This window comes from Hypomesus nipponensis, chromosome 24 (genome assembly GCF_054491055.1).
Source record: "Hypomesus nipponensis isolate SF chromosome 24, ASM5449105v1, whole genome shotgun sequence".
NCBI lineage: Eukaryota > Metazoa > Chordata > Actinopteri > Osmeriformes > Osmeridae > Hypomesus > Hypomesus nipponensis.
Window position 1 is genome coordinate 10,753,479 of NC_140384.1, and position 9,022 is coordinate 10,762,500.

Here is a 9,022-nt window from a genome sequence, read left to right on the forward strand (position 1 = left end):
CCTCTACCAGCCTCCAGCCAGTGTGCAGGGCAGGCAGACGAGACAGCAACAGGAACATCTCAACATGGTTTATCCTGACAAGCTGCTTCCTCTGGAGCCATCTTTAATCAGGGTGTGATCATGATGTCCTGCTCTCTCTCCCACCTTCTCTCTCTCTAACTCGATCTTTCTCTCCCCCCTCCACTCTCTCCATCCCCACCTACCTAGTTGTTAATTGTGGTTTTGGGGGGTTTGGGTAGGGGGGTGCAGCCCCCCTCACTGTAAAGGTTAATTAGCAACAGAAGGAGCCCCGTACAGAAAGTGTTGACATTTATATTCCCCCTGCTAAAACACGTGGAATGAAACCCTTTTGGGCAACATTACAGAAATATTGGGAGGGAGAGAGAGAAGGAGGGAGAGAGAGAAGGAGGGAGAGAAAGAAGGAGGGAAAGAGAGAAGGAGGGAGTGAGGGAGGGAGAGAGGAAGGGAGAGAGAGATGGAGGGAGAGAGAGAAGGAGGGAGAGAAAGAAGGAGGAAGAGAGAGGAGCGAGGGAGAGAAGAAGGGAGAGAGAGAAGGAGGGAAGGAAAGAGACGTTTGTCTCTCATAAAAACATCCTAATTTCATATGCAAGGTTTGGCGTTGATATGCAGATTTGCCCTGTGGATGACATTTAAAAGTAGTTAATTGTGCAAATCGTTGTTTTAGGCTGAAAAGGTCACTTGCAGGGAGGGGGGGCTTCATCGTCAGGGTAACCCCTGATGTAGAGGGGGCAGACTCTCCTAAAACAGTCCCGTCCCCTTTCAAGGTGGGTTATGAATATTCATACGCACACCAAATGTTTTTTCTTTTTTTCTTCTCACAAAATGACTGTCTGATTCCCACACTGGGGGATGGTTAATCAGATTCCAGGAAAGATGTTGCCTCTGAATAAATCTTTTAGATTCATATTCATTTGTTTGCTGTTCCGTCTAAATATTAACGTCAAACTGAACAATGCCCACCATGTGAAATTAGGGCTTTTTTTCTTTTACTGAAATGAAGTTTTGATATCCCTCTCCCTCCACTCTCCCTCCACTCTCTCTCCTTCTCCCTCCCTGCCTCTCTCTCTATCTTTCTTACTCTCAGTTTTACAACCACATTCAACCCCAAAACAACTCTCTGTTTTGAAGAGGAACCACAGAGTACAGTAGAGTACAGTAGAGTACAGTAGAGTACAGTAGAGTACAGTAGAGTATAGTAGAGTACAGTAGAGTATAGTAGTCCTTCTCAAGTACTCATCAATGATGCAAACTTTTTTTGTAACTTGTTAGGATTTTTTTTTCCAACCGGTAGAAACCTTTTTGTCATATATGTTTTCAACCTGTAGAAAACTTTTGAAAAAAATAAATGGTGATGTGAAGTACTGATACCAGAAAAAAATCGACTTAAGTACAGTGTATTTGTACTTTGTCACTTCCCATCTTTGGTGTGTGTGTGACGGTGTGTGTAACTGTGTGTGTGTGTGAGTGTGTGTGTCGGCTGGGCAGGGTCTGGATGATTTCCCCAGGCTATAGGACTCAGACCATGGTGATGATCACTGGTGTGGAGTGATGTTAGAGGGGCAGAAGGGTGTGTGTGGGTGCAGTTCATCTATAACCCATGTGCACACACACACGCACACAGTACTATTCACAGGCCTAGCAGAGAGAGCTCTCTCCTGTGAGTATGTGACCAGTCTCAGCCCTCCCTCCCTCCCTCCCCTGTTCTATTTAAAATAGATCCTTTTGGGTAAAGGTTTTTAATGTTGGTTGCTTGTTAGTTGTGTTGTGTACTTCAGCACCCCCAGCACAGTGTCTGTTCAGAGAGCAGAGGTCTCCTGTGGACACCTGCCCAGTGACAGATCTGTTTCAGGCTCAGTGGGCTGGGGTTAGGGTTAGCACTTACTGCATGTGACAGCAGATCAAGAGGTTGCAGGTTAAAATTCCTTTGCCTCCAACCAGGGTCACCATGACAACCTTGCCTCCACCCAGGGTTGTTGTGACAACGTAGCCTTCACCCTGAGGCTGCTATGACGACGTAGCCCCGCCCAGGTCAATCTGAGATCAAAAGACAATGAGTGACGAGCCAATGAATGATCACACAGGAGGTGATTGGCTGTGTGCCTGCATTCGGTAGCCAAGGCTACGTCCACCAGGAATGTTTGTGTTGCGCATCGACGAGACGGGCAACAGATCTTTTTCATAAAGAAGATGGAAACCCCTTCCCCCCCTCCATCCCTCCATCCCTCTCTCCTTTCCCCCTTCCTCCCCCTCCCTTCCCCCTCCCTCCCCCCTCCCTTCCCCCTCCCTCCCTCCCTCCCCCCTCCTCTCTCCTTCTCCCTTCCTCTCTCTCTCTTTCCTCCTCCATCTCTCCCTTCTCCCCCCTGTCCTTCATAGACTGAATTTTCAGACTGAAAATTTTCATAGACTGAATTCAGATGTTGAGACTCACATATACATACATACTCTCACACACACACACACAAACCCACACACAAATGTGCAGAGACAAAGACTGGTGTTGGCCTGGTTCTCTTGGTGAGTCTATTAGAGAGGAGGCAGGTGTGGATTGTTATTCACACATGACTAAGATTTGGCAGAGAGAGAGAGAGAGAGAGAGAGAGAGAGAGAGAGAGAGAGAGAGAGAGAGAGAGAGAGAGAGAGAGAGAGAGAGAGAGAGAGAGAGAGAGAGAGAGAGAGAGAGAGAGAGAGAGAGAGAGAGAGAGAGAGAGAGAGAGAGAGAGAGAGAGAGAGAGAGAGAGGGAGGGAGGAGAGAAGGAGAGGATGGAGGGATATACAAAGAGAGGAAGATGTTGGTCATGGAAGCAGCTCGTCTCTACAGGATGTGATTTGCTGCCCTCAGGAGAACCTTCCCCCACTCTCTCTCTCCTTCCCTCTTCTCCCCCAAACCTACTCTCTTCCCCCCTCTCTCTCTCCTTCCCTCTTCTCCCCCAAACCTACTCTCTTTCCCCTCTCTCTCTCCTTCCCTCTTCTCCCCCAAACCTACTCTCTTTCCCCCCTCTCTCTCCTTCCCTCTTCTCCCCCAAACCTACTCTCTTTCCCCTCTCTCTCTCCTTCCCTCCCTCTCAGAAAGGAATTTGGAATACAGATAGTATTAATCCTCCTGACCTTATCTGTGGATTAGTTTGCTTACACCCTCAGGACCATAAATATGCTGTTAATATCAGTCATGGAATGGTGTGTGTGTGTGTGTCGAGGGACAAGACTATGAAACATAATGATTAAGGGTATTAATAAAGTTAGCAAGGCTGAACACATGCAGCTGTACCACAGAGACCCAGCTACACTTAGGTGATATCTGTATTACACCCCCCCCCCTCCACACACACACACACTCTCTGGCTCCTTGTCTCCCTCATTTGCAACTCTTTCTCCCCTCCCCTCCCCTCCCCTCCCCTCCCCTCCCCTCCCCTCCCCTCCCCTCCCCTCCCCTCCCCTCCCCTCCCCTCCCCTCCCCTCCCCTCCCCTCCCCTCCCCTCCCCTCCCCTCCCCTCCCCTCCTCTCTCCTCCTCTCCTCTCCTCCTCGTGTGTATCAGACAGGGGTGTGACTGTGAGAAGGACCACAGATAAGCTGCTCTGTTTCTACCTCCCACAGTCTGATCATTTAGCTGGGTCTGCCTCTCGTTCTCTAACCCTCCTGTCTGATCTGGGATCAGCTGCCTGGGTCTGGGGAGATCCTCCCTTGTGTGTCCCCCCTCTCTCTCTCTCTAACCCTCCCTCCCTCACTATTCCTTCCTCCCTCTCTCCCTAAACCACCATCTCTGATCTCGGATCTGTTCTTAAGCGTTTGTGTCAATGACTCTCAACTCTATTGATTGACTCACTGTGTGGGCTATTCCTATTTAACCTTCTGCCTTTTCCCAGATATTCACTTCTCCTTGTCATGTGTGTGTGTCAGACCCTCATCTTTTAAACCACAGTGTGAGAAACAGAAACAGCCCTTGGTTGGAGTGACTTTCAAGGAAATCTTCTCTGAGAGGATAAAAATATCTCTCCTTATTTCTTGCAGAAAAGCGAGTGATTGAGAGAAAGGAGTATGGAGGCTGTGTTAGAGATCCATGCCCTGTCCAGGCCGTACGTGTGTGTCTGTGTGTGTGTGTGTCTTTGTGTGTGTGCCTGTGTCTGTGTGTGTGTGCTAAGCCGTCTGAGGTAGTGAGAGATCGATACTTTTCATATTTCACTGTTGAGTGATATCGACCTCTAGACATGACTTTACATGGAAGATTTCACTGGACAGCTTAACCCAAACCCTGTTATTCATCTCTATCCTTCTCCACTCTCCTCCTCCTCCTCCCTCTTACAGTTCTGAATACAGTTCCTCTGAAAGGCAGACTGATCGATGTGCACTTGTTTTCTGTCTCTGGGCGGCGGGGAGCCGGAGTCCTGGCTGGTAGCTCTGCCAGCCAGGGCCATCGATGGGCAGCTGCTGCACTTGTGTCACAAAACAAATTCACCCTGTGACAAATCGACAGCTCACTTGAGAAACAGCAAGAGCTGATTTCACTATTCCGCTTGATTAGATTTTCCTTTGTTTTGTCACAAAGCCGCTGTTTAATCAGTGAATATGTTTCTGCGTGTGTGCCTGTAGGAATGGAAATATAATTTGCATTCTCTCTCTCTCCCCCAGCTCAGTCCCTCAGTAAATTAACCCTGGTCACCTTCTCTCTCTCTCTCTGTCTGTCTGTCTCTCTCTCCCCCTCCCTCTCCATCTCTCCATCTCTGTCTCCCTGTTCCTCCTTGAAATCTCTCCTCTCTTTCTCTCCGTATATCTGCCCTACACCAGGGAAACACACACAAAGAACACACACACACACAAAGAACACACACACACACGCTCACACACACACACACACACACACACACACACACACACAGACACAATCCCCCAACTTCACACACCCACCTTTCTTTATTGAGCCAGTGATATATTTCTGTTGACTCAGATTTGACAATACAGTAAGCAAACACACCTCAGTCCCCCCCCCCCTCACACACACACACACACACACACACACACACACACACACTCACACACACACACACCTCTGTCAGACATGCTTGGTGATACTCCTTGAAGGTTGTGTGTGTGACTTTGTTAAAGACAGAGACTAGGAGTCACCCTCCACAGAGACTGCCAGTGTGTCAATATGTGTGCATGTGTGTGCATACATACAGTGTTACAGTTATCCTTTATCTCTGTCGATCCATGTGTGTGTGTGTGTGTGTGTGTGTAAGGGGGGAGGTCTGGGTGCGTGTGTTTAAGGGGGAGGTGTGTGTCTTAACACTGTTGCTGCAGTCTCTCCAAGACCGCCACATTCACCTAGTGATTTAACTACACGCTACTATTGGCTTTCACTGCTGGAGAACACACACATACATAATTGCACACTGACAAACACTCTCACACACACACACTCTCACACACACACACACTCACACACACACACACTCACACACACACACTCTCACACACACACACTCTCACACACACACACACTCACACACACACGCATTCACACCCTCAGTGTGAAGTTGAAGAAGCTGTTGGGTGACAGTTGAACAACAACATCAGCTCTATAACAAACCAGTTTTACTATTCAGGAGAATTGGCCAAAACCAGATGACTGAGGTGTGTGTGTGTGTGTGTGTGTGTGTGTGTGTATGGATGGACTGAGAACTGATGGTGTTTTTTTTCTTGTCGCTTTGCTCAAGTACAACATGAAGGTCCATATAAAGACCTTTAAGATGGCAGGATGGATAGAATACCAGTGGAGGGAGAGAAAGAGTGAGAGAGAGGGAACTGCACTAAGTAATGGGAGAAACAGATAAGAGAGATGGAGAGTCTGGGAAAAGCGATAGCTGAAAATGTCACGCAGGACAGGTTGGCTGAAGGAGAAGGGAAGAAGGGATGAGAAGAGAAATGCAATCTGCTCTCTGGACACAAGTGGAGCAGCAGCCAATCAGCTAGAGGCTCCACAGCAGCAGATGGACTGGAGTTTGGGGGGGGGGGGTCAGAATGGGTTCTGAAAAGCCAATGGTGTCAAAGCACACACACACACACACACACACACACACACAGACACACACACGTCACGACAGATCCAGACAGACACACAGACCCAGAGAGGTGTGTGATGGTCTGATGGACTGCAGGGGAAAGGTGTGGGTCAACTGATAGGAGATGACATAGAGGGAGGAGAGAGGGAGAAGGAGGGAAGAGAGAGAGAGAAGGAGGGAGGAGAGAGAGAGAAGGAGGGAGGAGAGAGAAGGAGGGAGGAGAGAGAGAGAAGGAGGGAGGAGAGAGAAAAGGAGGGAGGAGAGAGAGAGAAGGAGGGAGGAGAGAGAGAAGGAGGGAGGAGAGAGAGAGAAGGAGGGAGGAGAGAGAGAGAAGGAGGAGGGAGAAGGAGGGAGGAGAGAGAGAGAAGGAGGGAGGAGAGAGAGAGAAGGAGGGAGGAGAGAGAGAGAAGGAGGGAGGAGAGAGAGAGAAGGAGGAGAGAGAAGGAGGGAGGAGAGAGGGAGAAGGAGGGAGGAGAGAGAGAAGGAGGGAGGAGAGAGAGAGAAGGAGGGAGGAGAGAGAGAGAAGGAGGGAGGAGAGAGAAAAGGAGGGAGGAGAGAGAGAGAAGGAGGGGAGAGAGATGGAGTCCAAGATAGTCTGAGATATGAAGACGAGAGGAGGGTTCAGTGTTTGGAGAGATGGGATAAAAGAAAAATGGGATATGGGAGGAGATCTTAGTCAAAGAGAGCCCAACTGTACGAAGAGATACGATATCAGTTTGTTGTGAAGTTTTGACTGTTGATCTAAAAAGACTTCCATTAGGAAGCGAAGTCTGAACAGAAATAGAGTGAGATGTGGACAGCTGGAGGGTGAAATGTTCTGACGGTTTAAACGGCTTTGGTGCTTTGTGATCTGGTGGACTGAGGTGGAGATGAAGCAGGAGCATGAGAGGGGTCAGGGCTCCACATGCCCCAGGAGCAGGGGTGAAGAGGAGGAACGAGGAGAGGGAGGGTGAACGAGGGATGGAGAGAGAGAGGGAGGGTGAACGAGGGATGGAGAGAGAGAGGGGGAGGGTGAACGAGGGATGGAGAGAGAGAGGGAGGGTAAACGAGGGATGGAGAGAGAGAGGGAGAACGAGGGATGGAGAGAGAGAGGGAGGGTGAACGAGGGATGGAGAGAGAGAGGGAGAACGAGGGATGGAGAGAGAGAGGGGGAGGGTGAACGAGGGATGGAGAGAGAGAGGGGGAGGGTGAACGAGGGATGGAGAGAGAGAGGGAGGGTGAAAGAGGGATGGAGAGAGAGAGGGAGGGTGAAAGAGGGATGGAGAGAGAGAGGGGGAGGGTGAAAGAGGGATGAAGAGAGAGAGGGAGGGTGAACGAGGGATGGAGAGAGAGAGGGAGAACGAGGGATGGAGAGAGAGAGGGAGGGTGAACGAGGGATGGAGAGAGAGAGGGAGGGTGAACGAGGGATGGAGAGAGAGAGGGAGGGTGAACGAGGGATGGAGAGAGAGAGGGAGGGTGAACGAGGGATGGAGAGAGAGAGGGAGAACGAGGGATGGAGAGAGAGAGGGGGAGGGTGAACGAGGGATGGAGAGAGAGAGGGGGAGGGTGAACGAGGGATGGAGAGAGAGAGGGAGGGTGAAAGAGGGATGGAGAGAGAGAGGGAGGGTGAAAGAGGGATGGAGAGAGAGAGGGGGAGGGTGAAAGAGGGATGAAGAGAGAGAGGGAGGGTGAACGAGGGATGGAGAGAGAGAGGGAGGGTGAACGAGGGATGGAGAGAGAGAGGGAGAACGAGGGATGGAGAGAGAGAGGGAGGGTGAAAGAGGGATGAAGAGAGAGAGGGAGGGTGAACGAGGGATGGAGAGAGAGAGGGAGAACGAGGGATGGAGAGAGAGAGGGAGGGTGAACGAGGGATGAAGAGAGAGAGGGAGGGTGAACGAGGGATGGAGAGAGAGAGGGAGGGTGAACGAGGGATGGAGAAAGAGAGGGAGAACGAGGGATGGAGAGAGAGAGGGAGGGTGAAAGAGGGATGAAGAGAGAGAGGGAGGGTGAACGAGGGATGGAGAGAGAGAGGGAGGGTGAACGAGGGATGGAGAGAGGGAGGGTGAACGAGGGATGGAGAGAGAGAGGGAGGGTGAACGAGGGATGAAGAGAGAGAGGGAGGGTGAAAGAGGGATGGAGAGAGAGAGGGAGGGTGAACGAGGGATGGAGAGAGAGAGGGAGGGTGAACGAGGGATGGAGAGAGAGAGGGAGGGTGAACGAGGGATGAAGAGAGAGAGGGAGGGTGAACGAGGGATGAAGAGAGAGAGGGAGGGTGAAAGAGGGATGAAGAGAGAGAGGGAGGGTGAACGAGGGATGGAGAGAGAGAGGGACAAGTGCAGAGTAGAAGGATGGAGATCCACAGGTTTGACCTTGCAAACAGCCTGTCGTCTCAGAGAGTGTGTGTGTGTGTGTGTGTGTGTGCAGCCACTGATCCAGGGTGGGCATGCTGTGCTCTATTTACCAGCCTGGTCCACAGCCACACACACAAGCAGTAACTGATAATCTACCTGGCAATATCATCTCTCAAATCTCAAGTCATTTTAGACCAGCCCAGTCCGGCCCTGTCCTGTCTACCAAGGAAGCAGGAACCAACTGCTGTTTGATTAATCACCCTGGTCCTCCCTCCAGTTCTCTCCCTGTCTTTCAATCTGTTGGTCTGGCAATGTTGCACTGTGTTGTGTGTTCCTCCTCTTTCTGTCATGTCTCTGTCTCTATCTCACTCTCCTTCCTCCTCCTCCTCCTCTCAACCCCCATGTCCAAAAACATTATTAACGTCATCACTCATTGTAGCCCTGATAGTCGTCTGTTATCGAGTGTGTGTGTGTGATGTGTGTGGTTTGTGATGTGTGTGTGTTGTGTGTGTGTCGGAGGACACGTGAATGATGATCTCTGGGTGTTTTGTTGAAATGGCTGCTCTCTCCACAGACCTCTCCATCGTCTTTCATCACTCCATCTCTGCACTTCCAGA